The following is a 26,181-nucleotide window of genomic DNA, read 5'->3' as shown; positions in this document are numbered from 1 at the left end:
AACACATTTCAAAAAAAAAATTAAAAATAGTTGTAGTCTTCGGAATTGAATAAATTATATATCTATTAAAAGGTAATAGTCTGCAGATTCAGAAAACGCAAAAAAGTAAAAATTGAACTTTTCATGATTTTGAGCCTTTCCGGAGCCCCTTAAGTAAACAAGCTGTTAACGAAATTTTAACTCCTGAAATTATGCTGGATACATACCTCTTCCATAATATTGAAACACGATTTTGAATATATCGTATAAAAGCAATTCGTTCGAGATTTGGTCAAATCGCTACCAATATGAAAACATATATACCAGCTGCAACTAGTCTTGCGATCACTGTTCGGTTTTTGGCTACTGGTGTTTTATATAAAAGTCGAATATACCTTTTTAAAGAGCACTTCTCATCGGTAAGCCTCTTGATACATGACATTTGCAACATTTTAGTGTGAGGACTCAAGGAATCCATTACAGATGTTTCGAATAACAACTAAATTTTTATGTTATGAGCTTATTTTGGTTTAGCAGTATAGTGATAAGGCTATGAGTGCCACAAGTGCGACACATATGTATACAACGAAAGTGTTGGATGTGAAAAGTAATGTTTACAAATATAATAATAAATAAAAGGACAACTGACGCGTTGCTGCCTATGAACACGGAAAAACGCGGGAAGAAGCATCAAAAAGTTTAGAAGCCTTATGATGCTACTTAGAATACAATTACGGCTCACTGTTGCAGAGCCGTTATTACAACGGCACCAAGAAAGTTGTTTATTTCCCGCCGGAGTGTGGTCTGTATATTTTTACTTTTTGTATTCGATAGCTCTGGTCATAGACGTGCATACCACATTTATGAAAATCACGGTTTCCCGTTCGAGCACGCGCAGCCGCATGACATTTGCTGTGTGACAACGAACGTTCATCGTGCTAAGCGCTAAGAGGCTGACTATATAGGCGCTAAGCGACGGGACTAATGATCAGTTATTAACAAAAGCCAGGAACTCTTAAAGACACAGATCTCGGGAAAAGCATGTTTATAAAACCCGTGCCACAATAACGTTTTAACAATATATCACTGATAACGATAACAAAGGAAGTAGGTTAGAGTACACTTGTTCGCCCACCGCTTGAATACTGTTCACCAGTGTGGGATCCGTACCAGATAGGTTGATAGAAGAGATAGAGAAGGTCCAATGGAGAGCAGCGCGCTTCGTTACAGGATCATTTAGTAATCGCGCAAGCGTTACGATGATAGATAAACTCCAGTGGAAGACTGCAAGAGAGACGCTCAGTAGCTCGGTACGGGCTTTTGTTGAAGTTTCGAGAACATACCTTCATCGAGGAGTCAAGCAGTATATTGCGCCCTCCTACATATATTCTGCGAAGAGACCATGAGGATAAAATTAGAGAGATTGGAGCTCACACAGAGGCATACCGACAATCTTTCTTTCCACGAACAATACGAGACTGGAATAGAAGGGAGAACCGATAGAGGAACTCAAGGTACCCTCCGCCACACACCGTCAGGTGGCTTGCGGAGTATGGATGTGGATGAAGGTGTAGATGTAGAACTGACGTTGGTAGTAGGACAGTCTATGAACGTAAACAAAGATGTATGAACTATTGTTGGTAGTATACAAGTAGTGACAAGGTTAACCGAACTTAGCAATTACTGCTCAAACGTGGTCCTCAAAACTGCTCCATGTCAGTTTTTCTTTATATAGCAGTGTCAATTAATGTGTAGCTAACAATATGCTGAGGTCAGTAAATGTTCAAAATCAGCGTCACGTCTCGCTGAACTGTTGAGTAATAATGATTTTAAAGATTACGTGTTGTAGGTAGCATGTTAACGCGTGTTGGAACTTGATGGACATATAAAGAAGAAACTTGACACTACTATGGAAAGGAGAGAGCAAGTGTAAGAGATACGATTCTGCGAGAAGAATTTGACAGAAAGACCTAAGTCGCAACTACGCACATGGAGTACTTGACATTCCCTCAAATTATTGATATCCTTTGCAGAAACAACCATGAGAAAACAGTTCCATCTGTTACATATAGAGTATAGGGGAAATAACCGCGATCTTCAAGGAAAGTGTAGTAATAATCCTAATGTCAAGTTCACACCTGGCAGGTGTGAATATTATCGGACAATGAGTTTAGTAAGTCACGTTTGCAAGTAACTAACAAGAGTTATCTACAGAAGCATACTACGACTGCTAGAAACCGACCTCGAGAAAGATCAGTTAAGAGGTACGGAGAAATGCGCGAATATGCGTGACAATATTGACGCTACAGCCGGCCGCGGTGGCCGAGCGGTTCTAGGCACTTCAGTCTAGAACTGCGCGACTGCTACGGTCGCAGGTTCGAATCCTGTCTCGAGCATGGATGTGTGTGATGTCCTTAGGTTAGTTAGGTTTAAGCAGTTCTAAGTTCTAGGGGACTGGTGACCTCCGATGTTAAGTCCCATAGTACTCAGAGTCATTTGAACCATTTTTGACGCTACAGATTTGAACCACGTCATACTGGCGTGTACCAAGTACTCGGCTACACGGTCGGTCTGGTACAAAAAATTGGTTGCAAGGGGCTACCCTCTTCCTTTACTATACCGATTTGATATATAGGTATTATTTGCTTGCGAAATATTTAAAAGACGCCTGTCTATAGGTTGTGTGGATCTTGTCCTCCTATGGAACCAACCCGGTTCGTAAACTGGGACGTCTGTTCTTACCTTGCAGTAAGAACATATGTTTGTAAACGACATCGTTGTTCTGCTTTCAATTACAAGTTGCTGTGGAAATTCCAATTATCTTAATACGACGTTTTTGTAACTACTGTTGGCTGTATGATCTTTGCTGCTCAAAGCCAAAACAAATAGAAAAAAACGCTAAAACTTCTGAGACAGATTGAAGACAGGAAAGCCCATATTTATAGCACTAAAATGTAGCTTCAGAAAAAATGTTGACAATGTTGATTGGAATACGCTCTTCGAGATTCTGAAGTTATCAAAGATAAAATAACGGGGAATGAGAAGCAGCAGCTAAGAAAAAAATCCCTTTTGCAAGCCAGAAAATAGTGGTCATAACCTCTTTACAGATGAAATCGGCAACGCCATTTCTGGTGCTGGGCAATCGGCTTCGAATTACTGGTTTGGTTGCCGTATTGTACCTGGTAAGATGTGGAAACAAATCGACGCACAAATCAGTTCAGGTCCGTTTGAAATAGTGTAAATATCCCTCAGAAAATTATTTTCGGATTTGCTTTTTGCCAGTGGTCAACAAATGCGCCACCTGTCATGTACAAAAATTTCTCACTGCAAACTCGTTTCTCACAGTTAGTCCTACTTGTTCAATGTTTCGTACTCTCTCATCTGGTATACCTCAGTCTCAGCTGTTTCAGCAATCTTAACCACTATCGCTCATATTACGCACTTTCTTAGGGTTTGTCATATGGCGTGGCGTGTGTCATCTTCAAGCGAAGTACGACCACATTTGAACAGGTGCACCTATTTCTTAAATGTTGAAGTGGACGATCGGACTAGTTATAAAGAGATTTTGAATGTTTTAGTCAGAAAAAAGAGCGAACTTACTGCAGGCCAGAAGTCCAGTTTATCCATTTCAATGAAACACGCAAGCCGTCAATAGGAAACTACCCTTTTTCCGTGCCAGGAAACACTGACCATGGAAGATCATACTCCTAGTAAGCCTTTATCAACTTTGGGTGTTTCAGTTGGTTAAAAAGAGTCAAAAGATATGAAGTCACTATGTTCTAGTTTATTCATTTGACCGAAGCCCACACGAAGTCATTCCTTTGAAAACACGTTAAGACAAAATTAGTCTCCAGATCACGCTTACTCATAGTTCATAATTTTCACGCAATATGCAGCACCAAAAAATGAATTTCAATCACTTAATCACAATCTCGGACTTAGGTTGAGAACTTTTTAGCTTGCATTTGTAAGCATCATAAAAGAAAGCAGTAGTTTGCACATGAGCAGATGTCTTGTTAATTTCCTGTCTCTTTCATCATAATGGAAACGTGTTTGCGGCTTTGAAGAGGTGGAAACTGGGAAATTTAAATACCAATTATTGGACATCCACCCTGATCACAAAATACAAAATTTGGTGGCTTGTGACTCACACCCATTCCCATATCTAAAGAAATTTGCGTTTGTGTTTGGAGATCAATGGAGGTATTATAAAAACGGTAGGGGAATTTTCTGCATCGTTCTTCAGAAATGGAATCTGCTCATTCACCAAATGTTGGACGAAGAATAACTATGCAAAAGGTGTCGACGTTAATAATAAGTCATAGTAAGTGTTATTTTGAAGGGAGCGGTTCTCACGATGACCTCACATTCACATGCAGGTGTTGTAAAATGCCACAATGTCGCGATGAAATCATTTTTGTCTTTGGCTCTCGCCTGTGGCGTAAAGTGCTTAGTGAAAAAGCCAGACAGCAACCTAGCCAAAGTAGAGCTCATAAGTCCGGCCGGAGATCAGCAGTTAGTGCGGGATGACGCATCAGCTACGAGATGGTTGCGTCACGTTTGTTTGGCTCCCCAAGCCGGCTACAATGAGTTACGTACATACTCATCAGTTCACACTTGCGGTATCATTTTCTAGATCCACACGCGCAGAGTTTAGTATTCTTCCATCAATCCCGTGTAAGTTCGACGGTATGAAAAAAGATATGGCATTCCTCACCAGAAACAGCCTGATTTTTCAAAGCAGAGACGTTTTTCCCTCTGAGAATATTTATATCTGTGTTCCTTAGTTTAATAGTTCGGTGTATCGAGAAAGATGGCGCTTGTAATATTATTGGGCTTTCCGTCGTATGAAAGCCGTAAATACGCTTGAAAAGGCATTCACCTAGCTGTGTATTAAATGATCAACTTATGAGAAGAGACCTATTCTTTGAAAGATATTTATTTTATATAATTTATGTAACTGTAAAGATACGCATCTAGCTAATACATCGATTGCGCAGTCAAAGAAACATTTTAAGAGGAGTTGAACTGAGCGTTCCGCTTCGATCTGAATAAAAAATATGACGGTAAAAACCTTTGTAGATCTTCAGATTTTATCGTACTTCTTCTTCTAATGTGAAAGCGTGAAGAAGTTCGTCTTTAAACCATAAAAGTGAGCGGTCTTGCCAGCGTGCAGACAACAGTTATTAATTAATAAAATTCAAGTAATTTATGTTCAATACTTTAGATCGGCAAGTTATTGTTATGAAGGTGTTGAACGGTGCAAGGATTGTCTCGAAGGAAGGAGAAAAGTAACGAGCGTAATTTGTGATAGAGACGTGAACCAAGAAGCGAGCACAGGACAGACTGAAATCTGATCGCACCAACACAATCAGAAAAGTTATGCTGTTTATAAATAAGCCCTAATTGCTTGTAAGAATTATTTAAATATATTTAGTGTTTACTAGATTTCTTATTCTATTCTTTTCCTTTTTTTACCTCCATGTCATATTATTTTTATAAATGTCAAACAGCCTCTACTACAGCGGAGAATACTGCGGCATCCTGATCGTAGACAGAAGACCGCTCCTTGTTTTCTATACAACTCGTAGCCGCCCCATTTATTAACGATTTCATTTGCAAATGCAATTTTTTTATTGTTCGTTGTTAAAGGTCCCTTAGGTAATTATAAAATTCATACTGATTACGTAAACCCGGGTTGTTCTTTTCCAAATAATAGAAGACTGTGCGTAATCAAAAACTAGCCTCCTTCTGACAACGATCAGGAGCCGACCAGAAGATGGACGTCTTCTACCTCTTTCGTGTTTCCTGTGGCAAAGCTGTGCAAAACTGGGAACACGACATTCTAGTATGAAACACAATACATTTGTAATTATGAGATTAAAATTGAAAAAATTGAAACAAATTTAATTTTTTTTTCTTTTATCATACTAGTTGATTTAAAATCGTCTTCCCGAGAACCGCGGTTCACATCTACGCCTAGACTATCACATCTAAGTTTTCCGTAAATTACTTCAGGCGAACGTTCTTTCTTCAAGACCAGGGCTGGCTTAAGACCGACACGACACAAAGAGGCTGCTTCGGGTGCCAAGATAAAAGGGACGCCAGAAGTGAGAAAGTACAAAATTTGTACACAGGGTGTAAATCCCAATTAGAAACTTCTAGGACTTGTGTAGAGGAATGAGTACATAACATTTTGAGCAGGAACCCACGAACGGAAACGTACCGTTTCCGTTCTACGACTGTTTCAATTCAAATGTTTAACGCATCGACTTCTGTTTGAGGAATTAAAGTAGGCATGACGCAGTACAATTATTAGGCAACTATTCGAAAGGAGACTAACGAGACATCTATTTATCACTTAAGCACATTTTTGTGGTATAAACACTTCAACATTACGTATTGACTTTACTCCAAAACAAAAAAGAACCCGGAATACTGTACGTACAGAACACTACTGCTGCATTACAACTGCAGGTCGATGTGGGGACCACCAACGTTGTTACGGACATTGCACCTACGAAGCATGTTCCGGTACACAATCTCCATGCCATCTAGTGTCTGGACAGTTTGTAGTGCAGCGGTCTGAACTCGTGCCAGCGGATTTTCTTCTATCTATACTGGAGTGCCGAAAATTAAACTTTGCGTGCGACCTCACAAGAAGTAGTTCATAGGAGTTAAATTCGGTGGTCGCGGCCGCCACTCAGTTGGACCACCTCGCCCTATCGATCTTTCACCATACCGTCTGTTGAGATGTCTCCGAAATGCACGTGAGAAGTGAGGTGGTGCACCAACATGCTGACACCACATTTCGTGACATGAGTGACCGTCTGATGTACTACACGTCATCCTGTCTACCCTATTGCATCCCACGACAAGCAACTCTGAGACTTTTATCTTTCTCGCAGCATTCGTGGACGTGTTACACACTTGAATTGAAACCGTCGTAGAACGGAAATAGTGTGTTTCTGACGCTGACACTGACGCTGAAAAGACGAGTCTGTCCTTGGCTCGAGATGATGTAGTTTAGACAAAATTGTCATTCCTGCGGTTCCGACGGGGGAGAGAATGATATTACCATTCTTGTTGATTTGTCCTTGCTGGTGGAGCCTCTGAAAGAGGTAAACACACACTGATGGGGGTCTAGTAAAACTTAATTCCTCAGCTCGGAAGGTGCATAGCAGTCTTCAGGGCGCGGTTCTGTATCCACTGCAGAGTCATAATGTGAGCATCTGCGGTTGTCCCCCAGACCACGGCCGCATACCCTGATAGTGGGCGGACCAATGTTAGGTATAGCGTGATGAAGTGTTGCGGTGGCAATGATGACTGCGGTTTAGCAGCGGATACAGAGCGCGAAGGCATCCTATTGCTCTCCCTTTCACATCACGGATGTGATGCTTCCAGGTGAGCCTGCGGTCTAGGGTGATCCCTCGATATTTCGCCGTCCCACTCCATGGGTAGTTTCTCCCAGGATTTCGACTGGCGTAAGCCCTGGCGGGAGAAGTCGTTTCTGGACGTGGGTTCCCATTCAGAATATTATGTACCCATTCCCTCTCTACAAGTAATAAAAGTTCTCAACGGGGATTTCCGAACACTCTGTATAAAATGTATCATAAGTACAAGCGAAAAGTGGCATGGGTAAAGTGTACTACAATAGAAGCAAAAACGTCACAGTAAACCTAGGTTTACTGTTTGCGAGATAGTTCTGAACTGTGGTTATGTGCCGCCACTGACTTCAGGACGAAATATTGACCTACATAATACAAATATATTTCAAATGTAAACTTTTAGATAAATTCTCTATCTTATTGAGCTCAAATTTCATCCAATGCCCAACGAAAAATACATTAGTGTGGAAATCTTAAGGACGAAAGTAATTTTCGCGCTTTGTGTCACTGCTAAGTGAAATAGTTCTATAAAACTTGGACCATGCACAGAAAGAACTGTTGTAGTATAGTACAGTACGGAAGATAATTGAAAGAAATACGCAATGAAATGAACAGAAATAACACTTTCATTCAAAGACAATAATTACTCCGAAGTCACTGCGTTTCATGATGGTCCGCTGGATGTTACAAAGAGCGGGACATGTTTTTAATAGGGTGTGTGATTACCACGGACGCCACTGTGTGCTATGCAACGTGTCCCCATTCTTGTGATAGGACGTTCTCTTCCTACACCTGCGCAATTGGCAACTGGTCGTTGGCCGATGTGGACCTGCAGCAGATCGGCTCATCAACCATCCTACACGCAAGCGATGACATGTAAGTCGAAGTAAGGGGCATGCCAGCCCACGCGCCGAATATCTTCCCGTTCCAAGAGCTGTTCCATCTGCTCTGTGGTCGCGCTATCATCTATAAGAATTGTCCTCCCCGATAGCTGAGTGGTCAGCGTGACGGATTGCCGTCCTTCAGGCCCGGGTTCGATTCCAGACTGGGTAGGGGATTTTTCTCTGCTCAGGGACTGGATGATGTGTTGTCTTCATCATCATTTCATCGCCATCCGGCGCGCAGGTTGTCCAATTTGGCGTCGAATGTAATAAGACCTCCACCAAGGCGGCCGGACCTGTTCCGTAAGGGGCCTCCCGGCCAATGACGCTCATTTCCATCTTTAAGAATTGGCCAGGTGCGAGTAGGACACACGCACTGAGGGTTCCACACAAACTTCATTATATATACAGACTGCTCATCCATTCTGGGAATCGAGAAACTGCACCATTTTTACTGTTATCGACATTTATACTGGCAAGATATCGGTCCCCAGGATTCCAAGATTTTCGAGAGTTTTTTTATTTTCAGTAGTATAAATGCGACATAAGATAAAGCAGGAGGCAGGCGACCATTGTTATAACAATCAGTAAATCATTCAGGATGACTGGATTGCAATGGTAATAGTAAAACATCAGGCAATGCTCATATGAAGCGTTTCGGAAGCACTCTTTCCTTTGATTGCACTGTCAAACCCTTCTTCTTGCCAAATTTCATAATTCTAGACCAACGGCAAGTACCCTATAGATTTTGATGAGTGAGTTTGCGAGTGTTAAAACGTGTGACACATATGGCCGTATACAGGGTGAGTCACTAACTATTGACACCGAGAATAACTCCGAAAGTATGATAGGAGCTGAAAAGTTTGTGGGACAAAAGTTGCATGTCACAATGGTGGCCAAAATATGACGATGGTTTCTGGTTGCTAGGAGGGGTCGCTTTAGAGATATGAAGGTCAATTTTTTTTTTTTTTTTAAATGAGATACTATACTTTGGTACTTACTTTCTGATAGCGGCTATCGAGGCGAATCCAATGATCTGTAAGAGTAAGGTCTTTGAAGGTCAACGAAGGTCAAAAAGGTGGCATCAAAGTCCATTTACGGAAGGTGTTCGAAGTGATGACCATTGGTATCAGTGCAGTGCTGCAGTCTTCTTATCATGGATTGAGTGGTACTCGTTATCATATTGGCACTTATCGAAGCACATGCTCTGAGTATCCTCTCTCGCATATCTTCAGGTGCAGTTGGAACGTCTTTATAAACAATGTCTTTTAGGAATCCCCGCAAGAAAAAATCCAGAGGCGTCAAGTCTGGCGTACGAGCCGGCCACAACACATCTCTTCCGCGGCCAATCCAACGATTTGGAAATTGTCTCTGCAACTCATTTCTAGCCATCAGTGAAAAGTGTGCGGGACATCCATCGTGTTGATACCACATTCTGTTCCTTAGGCCTAAAAGTATGTCTTCCAATAACAGACCAACGTTTCTTGCAGGAATGTGGTTTACTTCCTACCATTAAGATTTGCTTCGATGAAATAGGGGACTATAATTCTGTCCTCCAGAATCCCACACCATACATTCACCGACCATGTTTTTTGGTGTGCAAGTTACCGCAACCAGCATGGACTTTCAGTTGCCCAATAATGTATGTTATGCAAATGAACATTTCCATGGTTCGTGAATGTAGCCTCGTCACTAAATAAAATCAAATTAATAAATGTGTCATCACTCTGAATCTGAAGTTGAGCCCATCGGCAGAATTCAAAAATGGCTCTGAGCACTATGGGACTTAACGTCTTCGGTCATCAGTCCCCTAGAACTTAGAACTACTTAAACCTAACTAACCTAAGGACAGCACACAACACCCAGCCATCACGAGGCAGAGAAAGTCCCTGACCCCGCCGGGAATCGAACCCGGGAACCCGGGCGTGGGAAGCGAGAACGCTACCGCACGACCACGAGATGCGGGCTCGGCAGAATTCGATGCGACGGATACAATCCGTACCAGTTAATTCTTGGTGGAGACTGATATGGTAAGGTTGATATTTATGGCGATGCAGAACACGAACAACACCACTTTGGCTCATGCCAGATTCCCTGACGCGGACTAACACAAGGATCTCGAACCACAGTGCCAGGAGTACCAATTTCCGTTTCCTCGTTAGTAACTTTCCTTTGCCGTATATGTTTCCGATGCGTTAAAGATCCAGTTGTTCTCAATTTATCATACACATATTTAAATGTACGACGTGTAGGGTGAATACCTTCAGGATATCTTTCAGCGGATAAGTCTCTAACTCTCACTGTATTTCGTTGGCGTTATCCGTAAATGAGAAGCATATAGACTTGTTCTTCGAAGGAATACATCATTCACATTCTCTTGATTCAACGATACTAGCCTTACCATTCCTATTAGTGTTGTATTTCGAAACCGTCGAATTGTGTTTACATGTAAATGGCACGTTAGATGGATACGCCGTATTCGGCAATTTCAAAAATGTATGTGAATTTCTAAGGGACCAAACTGCTGAGATCATCGGTCCCTAGACTAACACATTACTTAAACTAACTTATGCTAAGAACATCACACACACCCATGCCTGAGGGAGGACTCGAACCTCCAACGGGAGGGATCGCGCAATCCGTGGCATGGTGCCTTAAACCACGCGGCCACTCCGCGCAACGAATATTTCCTATTTGCACGATATACTAGAGAGAATTATCAGAGAATGTGCTTCGACAAGGGCCGAAGGTATAAGGAATACCACTCAATCCATGATAAGAAGATTGCAACACTGCATTGATACCAATGGTCATCACTTCGAACAGCTTCGACGTTCATGCCACCTTTTTGACCTTCGTTGACTTTCAGAGACCTTACTGTTACACATCATTGGATTCGTCTCTATAGCCGTTATCAGAAAATAAGTACCAAAGTATAGCATCCCATTTAAAAAAAAACAGAGTTGACCTTCATATCTCTGACGCGAACCCATCAAGCAACAAAAAACCGACGTCATATTATGGCCTCCCGTTGTCCCATTCAACATTTGTCCCACAAACTTTTCACCTCCTATCATACTTTCGGAGTTATTCTAGGTGCCAATACTTAGTGACTCACCCAATGTAATGAAAAGACGCGCGGGAAAGCTGCGCTGTCTAGGGGCCTTGTCACGGTTCGCACGGCTCTCCCCGTCAGAGGTTCGAGTCCTCCTTCGGCCATGGGTACGTGTGTTGTCCTTAGCGTAAGTTAGTTTAAGTTACATGGAGTAGTGTGTAAGCCTAGGGACCGATGATCTCAGCAGTTTGGTCCCACAGGAACTTACCACAAATTTCTCAAAAATGTAATGAAATAATGAGCAACCAGGTACATATGAGAAATTTAATTTCTCGACCGGTTTACGACAGACATATCCTTCTGAAGAAGGGCACTAAGTGCCGAAACCGGTCGAGAAATTAAATGTCTTGTATGCAACTGGTAGCTTATTATTTCATTGTATACGACTACAGTTGCTGAAGACGGACAAAATACTAAATATATGGCCGAATCTTTTTGTTGCATTGGCTTAGAAGCTTCAGTGTTTTACACCGCCAAGGGACCATAGACCACAGTACGTGACACACACTTCAACTTGGACCGTCTGAGAAAAAGGGTTTTTAACAGTCGGAAAGACAGACAGATGGTCAACAAAGAGATTATATAAAGATTCTGTTTTTACCGATTGAGGTACGGAACGCTAGGAATGAAGTCAGGGCTAAATCCACCACTGAAGACAAGCATGGGAAAGAGAACCGTGTCACAGGAACGACGGCCGTCGAGTGTAGGGCGTTCAAAGAGTTTTGAGGCCAGTACACTCATGGAAAACCATATTTTCCCACATCATTACATCAGGACCACCAAAACTAACATGTTAGGCAACGTTCCTGAGCGAATGACGAGTTGCTAGCTCTCTCCAAATGAGGGCATGTCCATCACTGTCGAACACGATCGTTTTGGTGCTCAAGGTGTTATGGTATGGGGAAGCATAATGTTGCATAGATTCCATTTTAAGGGGTTCAAATTTCATTCAAGGTCTACCTTAACTACAAATACATTGATGTGGAAAAATTTCGCCTTTTGTGTCACTGTCAAGTAAAATAACTCGATGAAACTATGACCATACTGTAGCGGCACCACATAAAGATAGGAAAGTTAGATTCGGTGCAACATCCTTGAGCCAACAAGTTACAGCCAGGTGCGGGCCGGATTGCAGTGAGTTACACGTACCAGCAGTTGCGAAGGCAAATAGAGACCACAGTGGCGTAGGACTGCTGGAGAAGGAAGACACAGCAGTTTTCATGGCGCAAGTTACAGGCAGAATGGGGCCACTGGCCAACCTAAGTGTTATGCACACGTGACGTGAAGCGGTGCGTTAGCAAAACAGAGGTGCACAGCAGAGTATAAATAGGTGCCGTTTCCTAACGAGATTTATTCAAGTGTGGCAGCTCTCCTGACGGCAGGGTATGTCACACTACTGGCTACACACAGCAGCAGATGGGGTGCCAGGGTTCCAGTGCGAGGCGGGTCGCTGGAATACCGTCTGAGGCTGACGCGGGGTCAGTAGCCAGCCAGCCAACAGCGGGCAACTCCACGGCTCGCTACCGCAGGAAGTCGTCATGGCTTCTAACACATGCCAGCGAGGGAACACGGTGCGGAATGTTTTGCAGTTGTCAGCGGGCCACTCTACGTCTCCTGGTGGTGGTGAACTAGGACACCGTAGTTCGAAACAATAAATCACTTGGAAAGTCCTCGCTGAGTTTTAATACGGCACCTCGTGGCACCCATCTACTACATTGGGTGTCTTCCTGCTACATTTGGTCATCCTGATACATTCAGTGGCAGAAGTCGCCACTACAATACATAGAAAGGACTGCTAGAGTATAGTACGGAAGGTAACTGAAAGAAATAGGCAGTGAGACCAACAGAAATGATACTTTCATTCAAATACAGTAATTACCCCGAAGTCGTCGCGCTTCATGGTGGTCTCCTAGACATTACAAAAGATGAGATACGGTTCTTAATAGCGTGTGTGAGCACCACGGACGACAATGAATGGTCTGGAACGTGCTCCCATGCTGGCCACAAGGATGGTAAGGAGTTCTTGTGGTAGGACGTTCCATTTCTTCACCAGCGCGGTTGACAAGTGATGGATGGTCGTTGGTGCACATGGACATGCTGCTAATTGTCTCTCCAAAGCATCCCATGCGCACTCGATGGAATTCAGGTCGGAGTAATGGGCATGCCAGTCGACGCGACGAATATCCTCTCGTTCCCAGAGCTCCTTCGCCTGCGCTGTTCACAGCCGTCGCGCATTGTCATCCACAAAAATGAAGACAGGGGCGAATCCACCACTGAAAAGGAGTGCCGCATCACAGTAACGATGACCGACGAGGGTACCGCGTTCAAAGAGTTTCGAGGTCATTACATCCATGCAACATTATACTAGTAGTAATAGTGGTAGTAGTAGTAGCTTTATTCATCCGTAGATCTCTTTTTACAAGGATATAGGACATGTCAAAGTATTTACAAATTTAGATCAATTTAATTGTGACAATGCAAAGGGTCATTATTGAATGATTCATTTATTGACTGATAGTCAGCAGGGATTGAGGAAGAATCGTTCTTTGAAACGCAACTATCTCTCTATTCTCACGAAGTTGAGTGCTATCGACAGGGATTGCCAAATTGGTTCCGTATTTCTAGATTTCCAGATGGCTTCGACACCGTTCATCACAAGCGTCTTCTAATCAAATTGCGTGTCTACGTAGTATCGACTCAAGTGTGCGACTGGATTCGTAAGTCCTTGTCAGGTAGGTCATAGTTCTTAGTAACTGGCGGGAAGTCATTGACTAAAACAGAAGTAATACCTGGCGTTCCCGAAGGAAGTTTTATATGCCGTCTGCTGTTCCTGATCTACATAAACGACATAGGAGAGAACCTGAACAGCCCTCTTAGATTGTTTGCAGATGTTGCTGTCACTTACCGTCTAGTAAAGTTATCAGATAATCAAAACCAACTGGAAAGTGATTTAGACAAGATGTCTGTATGGCACAAAAATTGGCAATTGTTTCTAAATAATGACATGTGTGAAGTTATCCACATGAGTACTAAAAGAAATCAGCTAAATTTCGGTTGCATGATAAATCACAGAAATCTAAACGCTCTAAATTCAACTAAATGCTTAGGGATTACAATTACGAATAATTTCAATTGGAACGATCTCATAGATAATGTGCAGGTAAAGCAAACCTGGTTGAACACTTAGAAAACGCAACAGCTCGACAAGAGACTGCGTACACCACGCTTGTCCGCCCTCTTCTGGAGTAGTGCTGTGCGGTGTGGGATCCGCATCACGTGGGACTGACGGATGACATCGAAAAAGTTCAAAGAAGAGCAGCTCGTTTTGTATTATTGCGAAATAGGAGAGAGAGTGCAACGGACATGATGCGTGGATTAGGGTGGCAGTCATTAAAACAAAGGCATTTTTCGTTGCGGCAGAATCTTCTCGTGAAATCTCAGTCACCAACTTTCTCCTCCGAATGCGATAATATTTTGTTGGTTGCCACATACATATCGGGAAATGATCATCGTGATAAAATGAGAGAAATCAGATCTCGCACAGAAAGATTTAAGTACTCATTTTTCGTGCATACTGTTAGAGAGCAGAACCGTAGAGAAATAGCTTGAAGGTAATTCGATGAACGCTCCTACACGCACGTAGTTGTGAATTGCAGAGTAATCATGTAGATGTAGATGCAGATAGTATTCAATTCTGTAAAAAAGGAGAAAGAGCTTTCGGAGCTGGATTGGAAAAAGAACTTTCAATTGAATCAGTACAGTGGTTTTATTTATATTATTTTACCTACATATGTGAAAAGCATAGTATGTAACCTATGCAGTGTTGTACGAATCAGGATGATACTGATCGTAGAAACATGGGAAACAATAATTACTACGACAAACAGCAGTTGTCATGAACGCCGAATCTTTGCATGTGCATGGCTTTTCCAATGTGTCTATTGCAAAACAAACTTGGGTTAAATTCGTAAGCGGTGCTCGGTCATCACACAATTTCGCAGCGTACCACACGTATCTATTGTTAGAATTGCGTGGGAATTGAATAAAAAAAAAAGAGTACCGGAAGCGAGACGATTCGCAGACTTCGGGCTTATGAAACTAAAGGCTTATCGCTTGGTTGCAGAATCTTTGGTTACTAGTGACCTTACGTTTTATGTAAGAGCGTAAAATATTCAAATTCGATTTTGTCAAAAATGTTGATAGTTGCGTCTTGGTATTTACATATGTTGAAGTCTTAGTGTGAGCTATACAGCGTGTCACTATGAATCGAGTTGCTGAGGGGAAGTTCGTACAGTCCACACGTAAGCAGGCTCATGTATTAAACTGAATGTACGAGTGGAATTATTCACTTCAAAAATCATATTACGAATGTCTATTTTCTAATATGCATTGGAGTTAATAAGTTGTTAATAAATGCGTGAATCTCTTCCTGTTTTATAATAATAATAACTGATTACATAATGACTTAATAATTCGAAATTAGATCAAGATTCATAAGATTTTGACAGACATTTTGGTGTGTCGCTTTGAGTCTAGATCTGTCTGGATGTACCGTGAGTAATGACAGGTTGCGGAGCACTGTAGCCAGGGGGGCAGTATGGGGTCCTTACAAGACAAGACTGACGGAGGACATCGAAAAAGTCCAGAGAAGGGCAGCACGTTTTGTACTGCCACGAAATAGGGGAGAGAGTGCCACGGATGTGGTAAGCGTGTTGGGGTTGCAATAATTAAAACAAAGGGGTTTTTCGCTGCGATGAGATCTTTCGATAAATTTCAATCACCTACTTTCTGCTCTCAATGCGTAAATATTTTATTGCCGTCAACCTACAGAGGGAAAGATGAACATCGGAATAAAATACGTAGGAAAAGATTGAAGTGTTCATTTTTCCCATGCTCTGTTGGAGATTGGAAAGGTAGAGAAATAGTCTGAAGGTAGTTCGAAGAACCGTCTCCTAGGCACTTAAGTGTGAATTGAAGAACAGTCATGCAGATGTATACGAAGTAGTTACTCAAATGGCGTTATGAAACTCAGCGCGTTCAGTTTGTGCCGTGTAGGGCACTATGAGTTTAGGTTGCACTAGCTGAGGCGACCTCTCGTGGGGTCGCGGGGCATTAATGGGAGAAAGAGTTCTGGCAGTGGCGCGAGGAGGAAGTGAGCGGCGGACGCAAAGCAGTGCTAGAGTTGTGTTGTGGACGAGCAAGTGGCGTACCGGAATGTTGGACTTGAGTATAACCCGCTGGCTGGACGTGAAGATTGCTTCTCAATGATGCAGTGTCACTGAGGTACTGTGTTCAGTCAACGTTGCCACGCGGCCTGTTTACTGTTCATTCGTCTGCAGCGCGCCGCTTACGGACAACTGATCTGTTTCTTATGGGACCAGAATTATGCGCCCCAAGGCAGACTGGTTTTCAGGGCGCTTATTAACGAACAAGAATAGAGTTCTGTGTGCTTTATTGTACGAGTAGGTCTTGTGAGGCTATTAATACTAATTAGAATTCACACACTGGCTTCGTGCCCTGTCACTTTTTATAGAAGCGTCTGTGTTTATGCGTTGTGCTCGCTGATGCCTAATACTGCTCTGTTGCAGGAGCGATGTGGGATGTTATTGTCGTCTGGTTTTTGTGTAACTGAACGGGCCTGTGCGATCCGTATTCGAGGACTGGATGAAAGCGGAGCGCCGTCAGCGATTCAAACCCACATAAAGAAAAGGAAAGTATATTGCCGGATGGCGGACAGGAGAAAGCCTCCTAGATATATGTGGTACTGGGGAAATGAAATACCTAGGACGGACCAAAAACTAACAAACATTACAAACCCACTGACGTCTGTTTGGGATCCGACGGCCACTGGTCAGCGAGTGTTGCTCTAGTTGAGACAGAACTTAAAAATCTAGTCGTACACACGTGATCTCAGTCGAGATCACCACAAAAACTGGAATGGAAAAGACTATCATTCAATCACTACCCCAGGCACCAGTCGATAGACTGGACTCGTTTGATCATCGGATTCTGGGGGATCAGGGACACCATGCGGGAAAGAATAGGAGCTCCTCAAGAACTCTTAACACTCTCAAGACTAAACATAAGAATTTTATTGGCACAATTAATGTGGACAATTTTACCAAAACAGGAAAATTAAAAGATGATGATGTTTGGTTTGTGGTACGCTCAACTGCGCTGTTATCAGCGCCCAAATTTCCAACCCTTGCTCAGTCCAATCTCGCCACTTTCATGAACGATGATGAAATGATGAGAACACCACAAACATCCAGGCATCTCGAGGCAGATGAAAATCCCTGAGCCCGCCGGGAATCTAACCCGAGACCCCGTGCTTGGGAAGCGCGAACGCGACCGCGAGACCACGAGCTGCAGACAAATTAAAAGATCTCACCAACACACTGGAGAAATTTGACATAAAAATCACCGCACGCAATCCAAGAGACCAGATTTATTGACGAAGAACACTTCAACACAGAAAAATTCAGAATCTACAAGGGCAATCCTGCCGCAAAAGTTAGTGACAAACTACCAACCCTAGAACCGGATTCGCCTTACACAACCCAGCACTCGACTCAGTGATCGATTTCACCTCTCCCAATGAAAGAATCTCATTACTATCAGTAAAATCAGCTAATAAATCTTACACACTAATCAATGTTCACGCTCTTACAAATCAACATATCAAAACCGATCTTGAAGCCGTGGATAATTTCTGGGAAACTCTGGAAAAAGAAACTAACAAAACACCAAAGCAGCATTTTAACGCACAGCTAGGAAAAGAGAGAAAATTCAGAGATATATCAGGCCCTTATACCAAACACAAACACACCAACAGGAACGGTGAGAAATAATTAATTCTGCAGGAACTTTGGACTTAAAGTTATGAGCAACCAATTTGAAAAACCTACCCACAAGCTAACCACATGGAGATCGCCCAATCTGAGGCAGAGCGAATACCAAATTCATCACGTCGCGATTTCCAAGGAAAATACGACAGTAATTTTATACGTCAGACCTCGCAAGGTGCTTTTAATCAGACCAACATCTCCTACAAATAAAGACAAATTTTCGTCCCAATAGAAGGAGAAAATATTCACCCAAAAACATGAAGCCCGATTCGGAATACCTGAAACTCAACAAAGCCCAAATCATCAAACAAATTAATCAGGAAAAATCGACAGGCTGCAAGAAACTAACAAGAAAAATTCAGGAAGCCATGAAACTAAGACAACCTCCTCTCACCAGAAAACACCGCTGGTGGAACACAGTCTGCGATCAGGCAATAGACAACCGAATAACAGCCTGGAAAAAATTCAACAGCCACAAAACCGAGGAAAACTGGGACAACTTTCTTAGAACTCGAAAACAGAGTGCAAACGTGATTCTAAAAGAAAAACGAGGATATGACAACAATAGAATCCAATAAATCCAACAGGATTTCAACAAAAATAACACAAGAAATTTCTACAAGACGTTTAGAGAAAACCTTTAGGAATACCAAGCACCCAGTCTGTGTTTCAAAAGACCCGACGGCTCATTGGAAACTAACTCAAAACACAACTGCAAAGCATTAGCCTAGTATTTCTGCTCCGTTCTTAACTGTGAGCCACCACAGGTAAAACGTGACTTCACAACCCCGGTATTCACACACCCGAACTCAAAAGCCACAGATCTTGCAGAAATTACGGTGATAATCAAGCAGCTCAAGAACAACAAAGCACCAGGAGAAGATGGGATTATCGCAGAACTCTTGAAACTGAACGGACCTACACTGACTCAGAAACTTCATCACCTAATCTCAGACATATGAGAGGCGGAGGAAGTTCCAGATGACTGGAAGTGCGCTCTGATCCACCCGTTACATAAAAGTGTGATAAGACCGACATCAACAACTACAGAGGAATCTCCCTGCTCCCAGTGGCGTACAAAATCCTCTCCAAATCACTTCTAAAAAGAATAGAACCCCAGGCGAATCCACTGCTTGGTGAATACCAGGCCGGATTCAGAAAAGGGCGATCATGTACGGAACAGATCTGGAGCCTAAAGACTATACTACAAATGAGAAAGTGCAGGAATACAGTAATTACATTCACCGATTACAGGAAAGCTTATGACTCAGTAGACCGCGAAACTCTCTTTAAAACCATGGAAGAATTCGGAATCGACCGAAAGACCCGGAAAATCATAGAACAGACACTTACAAGAGCAACTTCCGAAGTGCAATTCCTGGATGAGATATTTCTAGTCAATGATCGGTTCTGTTGGATCAGAGGACCCATTCCATGTAAACACAACCCACACCATTATGGAGCCAGCACCAGCTTGCAAGTGGCTTGGTGACAACCTGGGCCCATGCCTTCGTGGGATTTGCGCCACACTCGAACCCTACCATCAGCTCTTACCAACTGAAATCGGAACTCATCCGACCAGGCTACGGTCTTACAGTAGTCTAGCGTTAACATTTTTCATTTCTCTGTACATGTATTGTTGTAATGATGTTATGTTAAAAAAAAGGAAAACCTATAGGATCACGAGCCCAGGAGAGCCGTTGCGTGCGATATCGCGCTGTTAGTAAAGACACTTGAGTCGGTCGTCTCGTGCCATGGCCCATTAACGCCAAATTTCGCCACACTGTCCTAACAGATACGTTCGTCGTACGTCCCACGTTGATTTCTGTGGTTATTTCACGCAGTGTTGCTTTTCTGTTACCACTGAAAACTCCACGCAAACGCCGCTGCTCGCGGTCGTTAAGTGAAGGGTGTAGTCCACTGTGTTGTCCTTGGTGTACATTGTCTGGAATCGGGTATTCTCGGCACATTCTTGACGCTGTGGATCTCAAAATATGGAATTCCCCACCTATTTACGAAACGGAATGTCCCATACATGTAGTTACAAGTGTCAGTCCGCGTTCAAAGTCTGTTAATTCCCGTCGTGCGGCCATAATCACGTCAGAAACCTGAGTACAGGTGACAGATCCACCAGCACACTGCCATTTTATACCTTGCGTATGTACATATAGCTACCCAATGACTTTTGTCACCTCAGTTTATCAGGTAGTAAAGGTAGCAGACGACAAAAATACACTACTGCCATTAAAACTACTACACCAAGAAGAAATGCAGATGGTAAACGGGTATTCATTGGACAAATATATTATACTAGAACTGACATGTGATTACATTTTCACGCAATTTGGATGCATAGATCCTGAGAAATCAGTGCCCAGAAAACCACCTTTGGCAGTAATACGGCCTTGATATGCCTGGGTATTGAGTCAAACAGAGCTTGGATGGCGTGTACAGGTACAGCTGCCCATGCAGCTTCAACACGATACCACAGTTCATCAAGAGTAGTGACTGGCGTATTGTGACGAGCCAGTTGGTCGGCCACCATTGACCAAACGTTTTCAAATGGTGAGAGATCTGGAGAGTGTGCTGACCAGGGCAGCAGTCGAACATTTTCTGTATCCAGAAAGGCCAGTACTGGACCTGCAACTTGCGGTCGTGCATTATCCTGCTGAAATGTAGGGATTCGCAGGGATCGAATGAAGGGTAGAGCCACGGGTCGTAACACATCTGAAATGTAACGTCCACTGTTCAAAGTGCCGTCAATGCGAACAAAAGGTCACCGAGACGTGTAACCAATGGCACCCCATACCATCACGCCGGGTGACACGCCTGTCTGGCGATGACGAATACACGCTTCCAATGCGGGTTCACCACGATGTCGCCCAACAGGGATGCGACTATCATGATGCTGTAAACAGAACCTGGATTCGTCCTAAAAAATGACGTTTTGCCATTTGTGCACCCAGGTTCGATCGTTGAGTACACCATCACAGACGCTCCTGTCTGTGATGCAGCGTCAAGGGTAACCGCAGCCATGGTCTCCGAGGTGATAGTCCATGCTGCTGCAAACGTCGTCGAACTGTTCGGGCAGATGGTTGTTGTCTTGCAAACGTCCCCATCTGTTGACTCAGGGATCGAGACATGGCTGCACGATCCGTTACAGCCATGTGGATAAGATGCCTGTCATCTCGACTGCTAGTGATAAGAGGCCGTTGGGAATCATCACGGCGTTCTGTATTACCCTCCTGAATCCACTGATTCCATATTCTGCTAACAGTCATTGGATCTCAACCAATGCGAGCAGCAGTGTCGAGATACGATAACCGCAATAGTGATAGTCTACAATCCGACCTTATCAAAGTCGGTAACGTGATGGTACGCATTTCTCCTCCTTACACGAGGCATTGCAACAACGTTTCACAAATGGTTCAAATGGCTCTGAGCACTATGCGACTTAACTGCTGAGGTCATCAGTCGCCTAGAACTTAGAATTAATTAAACCTAACTAACCTAAGGACAGCGCACACATCCATGCCCGAGACAGGATTCGAACCTGCAACCGTAGCGGTCGCTCGGTTCCAGAAATGTTTCACCAGGCAACGCCGGTCAACTGCTGTTTGTGTATGAGAAATCGGTTGGAACCTTTCCTCTTGTCAGCACGTTGTAGGTGTCGCCACCGGCGCCAACCTTGTGTGAATGCTCTGAAAAGCTGATCATTTGCATATCACAGCATCTTCCTCCTGTCGGTTAAATTTCGCGTCTGTAGCACGTCATCTTCGTGGTGTAGCAATTTTAATGGCCAGTAGTGTATTTATGCTACCAGAAATCGGGACAACAAGGCAAAATTTCTTATACTTTGAAGCTGTGTAGTATAATGTTTGCAGTCCTCGCTCCTTCATTCCCCTTCTCGTTACGTCTTGCGTAAGTTTTGCCATCTCGTACTGAATGTTACAAAGTCAGACTACGTTATTAATATGTCATATTCATTGTCTGGGGGAAAATTACAGGGCATAAATCGTGTTCGTAACTCTGCGTGAACAGTCGAGTGTAGCTTCGAATGGGGTATATTCCCGGATTCCTTACTTAATACTAGTTTTTGAAACTGTAACTATTGTTTCGCGGGCTGGTTGACGTCTATCTCTAAGCGTCATCAAGTTCAGCTTTGTAAGCACTTGCGTGACATTATCCCGTAAGTCAAACAAACCTCCAGTCATTGGTGCTGTCCTTCACGAGTATCATTTTAAGCCATTCCACGTTCAAAGATGTCAACCTCATCACCCCTTCATTTCATTTCAGCGAATCCAATTCAACTGATATTCCGATAATCACGTACTTTGTTAAAGAGCTTGCGATTTGTTTGGTATCTGCTGTTTGTTTGGCGCTTACTGTAAAATTTTAGTTGCTACAATTAACTTTGCACCGTTTAATGCAGTCAGGTTTATTGCGAACGTCGCAGTAGTAACTAGCAAAATCTAATCATGGTTTCCAGCATAGGTTTCCGACAGGTCAACTATGACGTTATAAAGCTTTATTTTTCATCTCGAACGAATTCAAGCTACGATCACTTTTCCTCCAGCTTTAATCCTACACTAACGGAAAAAATCGCAACGTGAAAATATAATTAAGGTGGAGTAATGAAATTTCAGAAATACATTTGTCCATGTAACATATGTAAGTGGTTAAAATTGCAAGATCACAGATTAATGTAAGTGCGAGATAAGCCATTGCAAATATGAAATGCTGATACATTAATAGTCTATGTAACCGCCAGAATATAGAATGCAAGCATGCAAAGGTGGATGTATTGTGTTGTACAGGTGTCGGATGTAATGGCGGAGCTTCTGAGGGAGAACTGGGAAAATATTTCGCGTAAATTGTCTGGTCATGTTATAATTTTAGGTGCAAACTTTACCTTGCCAGCTATATACTACGAGAATTAAGTGATTAAGACGAGAGTCGAGCGAAAGTGTTTTGTCCAAAAATTGCCTTGATCAGTTTCTCGGAGAACCGGCTGGTGAAGATAACATTTCAGACCTTCTGGTGAAAACAATCCTAAATTCTCGAGTCAGCGGTGAACACAGAATCAGTGCTCATAAGGCCGTTACAACATCACTGAATACGGCTATAAATATGAATACAAAGAGCGGTAGGAAGATCTATCTGTTTAGTAAGAGCGACAAGAGACAGGTTTCAGGTTATGCGTGAAGCGTTCGAAAATAAAATTATATCTACCAGCTTGACGGAAGATCATAAGAACTGTTCGTCTGATGTTAAATCAGTAAACGGATCGAAGCGATCCACCCAGACACTCCGTGTTCTTAGTAGTACTGAAATAAAAGTTGAGACAGAGAAGGCCGAAATACTAAGCGTCTTTTTCCGAAACTGTTGCACTGAGGAAGACTGCAGTGTAGTTCCTTCTCTGCATCGTCGCAAGAACGCCAAAAGGCGGACATCGAAATAAATGACCAAAGAAAAGAAAAGGAACTGAACTCGCTCAGAAGAGGGAAGCCCACTGGACCTGATGCGACACCAATTCGGTTCTCCACACAGTATACGAAACAACTTGCCCCTTGATAAATCTTGCGCTGGTTGAGGTGCAGTAAGAACACAGCCAAGGCAAAAACTGCAGAACAGTTTTATCAAGAAATGCATACACCAAAAACCTCCTCCTTGTAGAAAAAGTTAATGATAAAAACTGTGAAGGTTTGTGATGTGCACTGAATCTACGCAAGTCTGAACTTGAGCTGACAGCCCCAGTGCAGAATATGTCAACTATGAGATTCATGTGACAGTACAACAATATAACTTGAGGTAATGTCGACTGGCAGCACCAAAAGTCCTTCCAGCACCTGATGTAGAGACCATGTCTCGGTGATGGCAGTGGCCGACGCTGAAAAATCCCTCGGTCGGCGGTGGCTCGTGCATGGCATGTCGCAGGTTGCAAAGTGTCCAACAAGACTCTGCTTAAAGAACGGCAGATACATCGGCACCTGGCCAGGGACTCGATGAAGTCTGCTCGGAGTGGCTCTGTGGCCGCCTAAATACTCAAGCGGCGCAGCATTACTAGAGGAACTACACTCCTGGAAATGGAAAAAAGAACACATTGACACCGGTGTGTCAGACCCACCATACTTTCTCCGGACACTGCGAGAGGGCTGTACAAGCAATGATCACACGCACGGCACAGCGGACACACCAGGAACCGCGGTGTTGGCCGTCGAATGGCGCTAGCTGCGCAGCATTTGTGCACCGCCGCCGTCAGTGTCAGCCAGTTTGCCGTGGCATACGGAGCTCCATCGCAGTCTTTAACACTGGTAGCATGCCGCGACAGCGTGGACGTGAACCGTATGTGCAGTTGACGGACTTTGAGCGAGGGCGTATAGTGGGCATGCGGGAGGCCGGGTGGACGTACCGCCGAATTGCTCAACACGTGGGGCGTGAGGTCTCCACAGTACATCGATGTTGTCGCCAGTGGTCGGCGGAAGGTGCACGTGCCCGTCGACCTGGGACCGGACCGCAGCGACGCACGGATGCACGCCAAGACCGTAGGATCCTACGCAGTGCCGTAGGGGACCGCACCGCCACTTCCCAGCAAATTAGGGACACTGTTGCTCCTGGGGTATCGGCGAGGACCATTCGCAACCGTCTCCATGAAGCTGGGCTACGGTCCCGCACACCGTTAGGCCGTCTTCCGCTCACGCCCCAACATCGTGCAGTCCGCCTCCAGTGGTGTCGCGACAGGCGTGAATGGAGGGACGAATGGAGACGTGTCGTCTTCAGCGATGAGAGTCGCTTCTGCCTTGGTGCCAATGATGGTCGTATGCATGTTTGGCGCCGTGCAGGTGAGCGCCACAATCAGGACTGCATACGACCGAGGCACACAGGGCCAACACCCGGCATCATGGTGTGGGGAGCGATCTCCTACACTGGCCGTACACCACAGGTGATCGTCGAGGGGACACTGAATAGTGCACGGTACATACAAACCGTCATCGAACCCATCGTTCTACCATTCCTAGACCGGCAAGGGAACTTGCTGTTCCAACAGGACAATGCACGTCCGCATGTATCCCGTTCCACCCAACGTGCTCTAGAAGGTGTAAGTCAACTACCCTGGCCAGCAAGATCTCCGGATCTGTCCCCCATTGAGCATGTTTGGGACTGGATGAAGCGTCGTCTCACGCGGTCTGCACGTCCAGCACGAACGCTGGTCCAACTGAGGCGCCAGGTGGAAATGGCATGGCAAGCCGTTCCACAGGACTACATCCAGCATCTCTACGATCGTCTCCATGGGAGAATATCAGCCTGCATTGCTGCGAAAGGTGGATATACACTGTACTAGTGCCGACATTGTGCATGCTCTGTTGCCTGTGTCTATGTGCCTGTGGTTCTGTCAGTGTGATCAGGTGATGTATCTGACACCAGGAATGTGTCAATAAAGTTTCCCCTTCCTGGGACAATGAATTCACGGTGTTCTTATTTCAATTGCCAGGAGTGTATTTGCGATCATGTGGCCTGCCGAAGCAAACAGGTCTGCAGCGTCAATGCTCGCGCTGGTGTCTACTGTCCTAAGCAGTGCGCTTGATCGTTGCTCTGTCGTCTGCTGATGTAATGCCTCCAGGGTTATGTCACAGGCATGCCACAGGCGTGAGAGGAGTTGAAGGCCTGTCAGGTGAATGGTCCATGCACAGCATCCCATTCCCCACGCCTATGAAGGAGGAGAGGATGTGGCACATTTCAAAGCGCTATGTACCCGAATGGCACGAGCCCACCCTTGACACAGGTGACGCTAGAGGAGTGTGTTCGATGTCCATCAATGTAGGAGCCAGGATCAAGAAATGGGCTGACATCCCTGGGGGGAAGGGGGTGTGTGACTAGGACAAAAGAATGTGAAAATCCTTTGGTAGAAGGTATTGGCGTTTTCTGGGGACGTACCAGGTTGATCTAGTAGGTAACACGTGAACTTGTGA

Source organism: Schistocerca serialis, chromosome 4 (assembly GCF_023864345.2).
Source record: "Schistocerca serialis cubense isolate TAMUIC-IGC-003099 chromosome 4, iqSchSeri2.2, whole genome shotgun sequence".
Taxonomy (NCBI): domain Eukaryota; kingdom Metazoa; phylum Arthropoda; class Insecta; order Orthoptera; family Acrididae; genus Schistocerca; species Schistocerca serialis.
Note: the sequence above shows the minus strand (reverse complement) of the source record.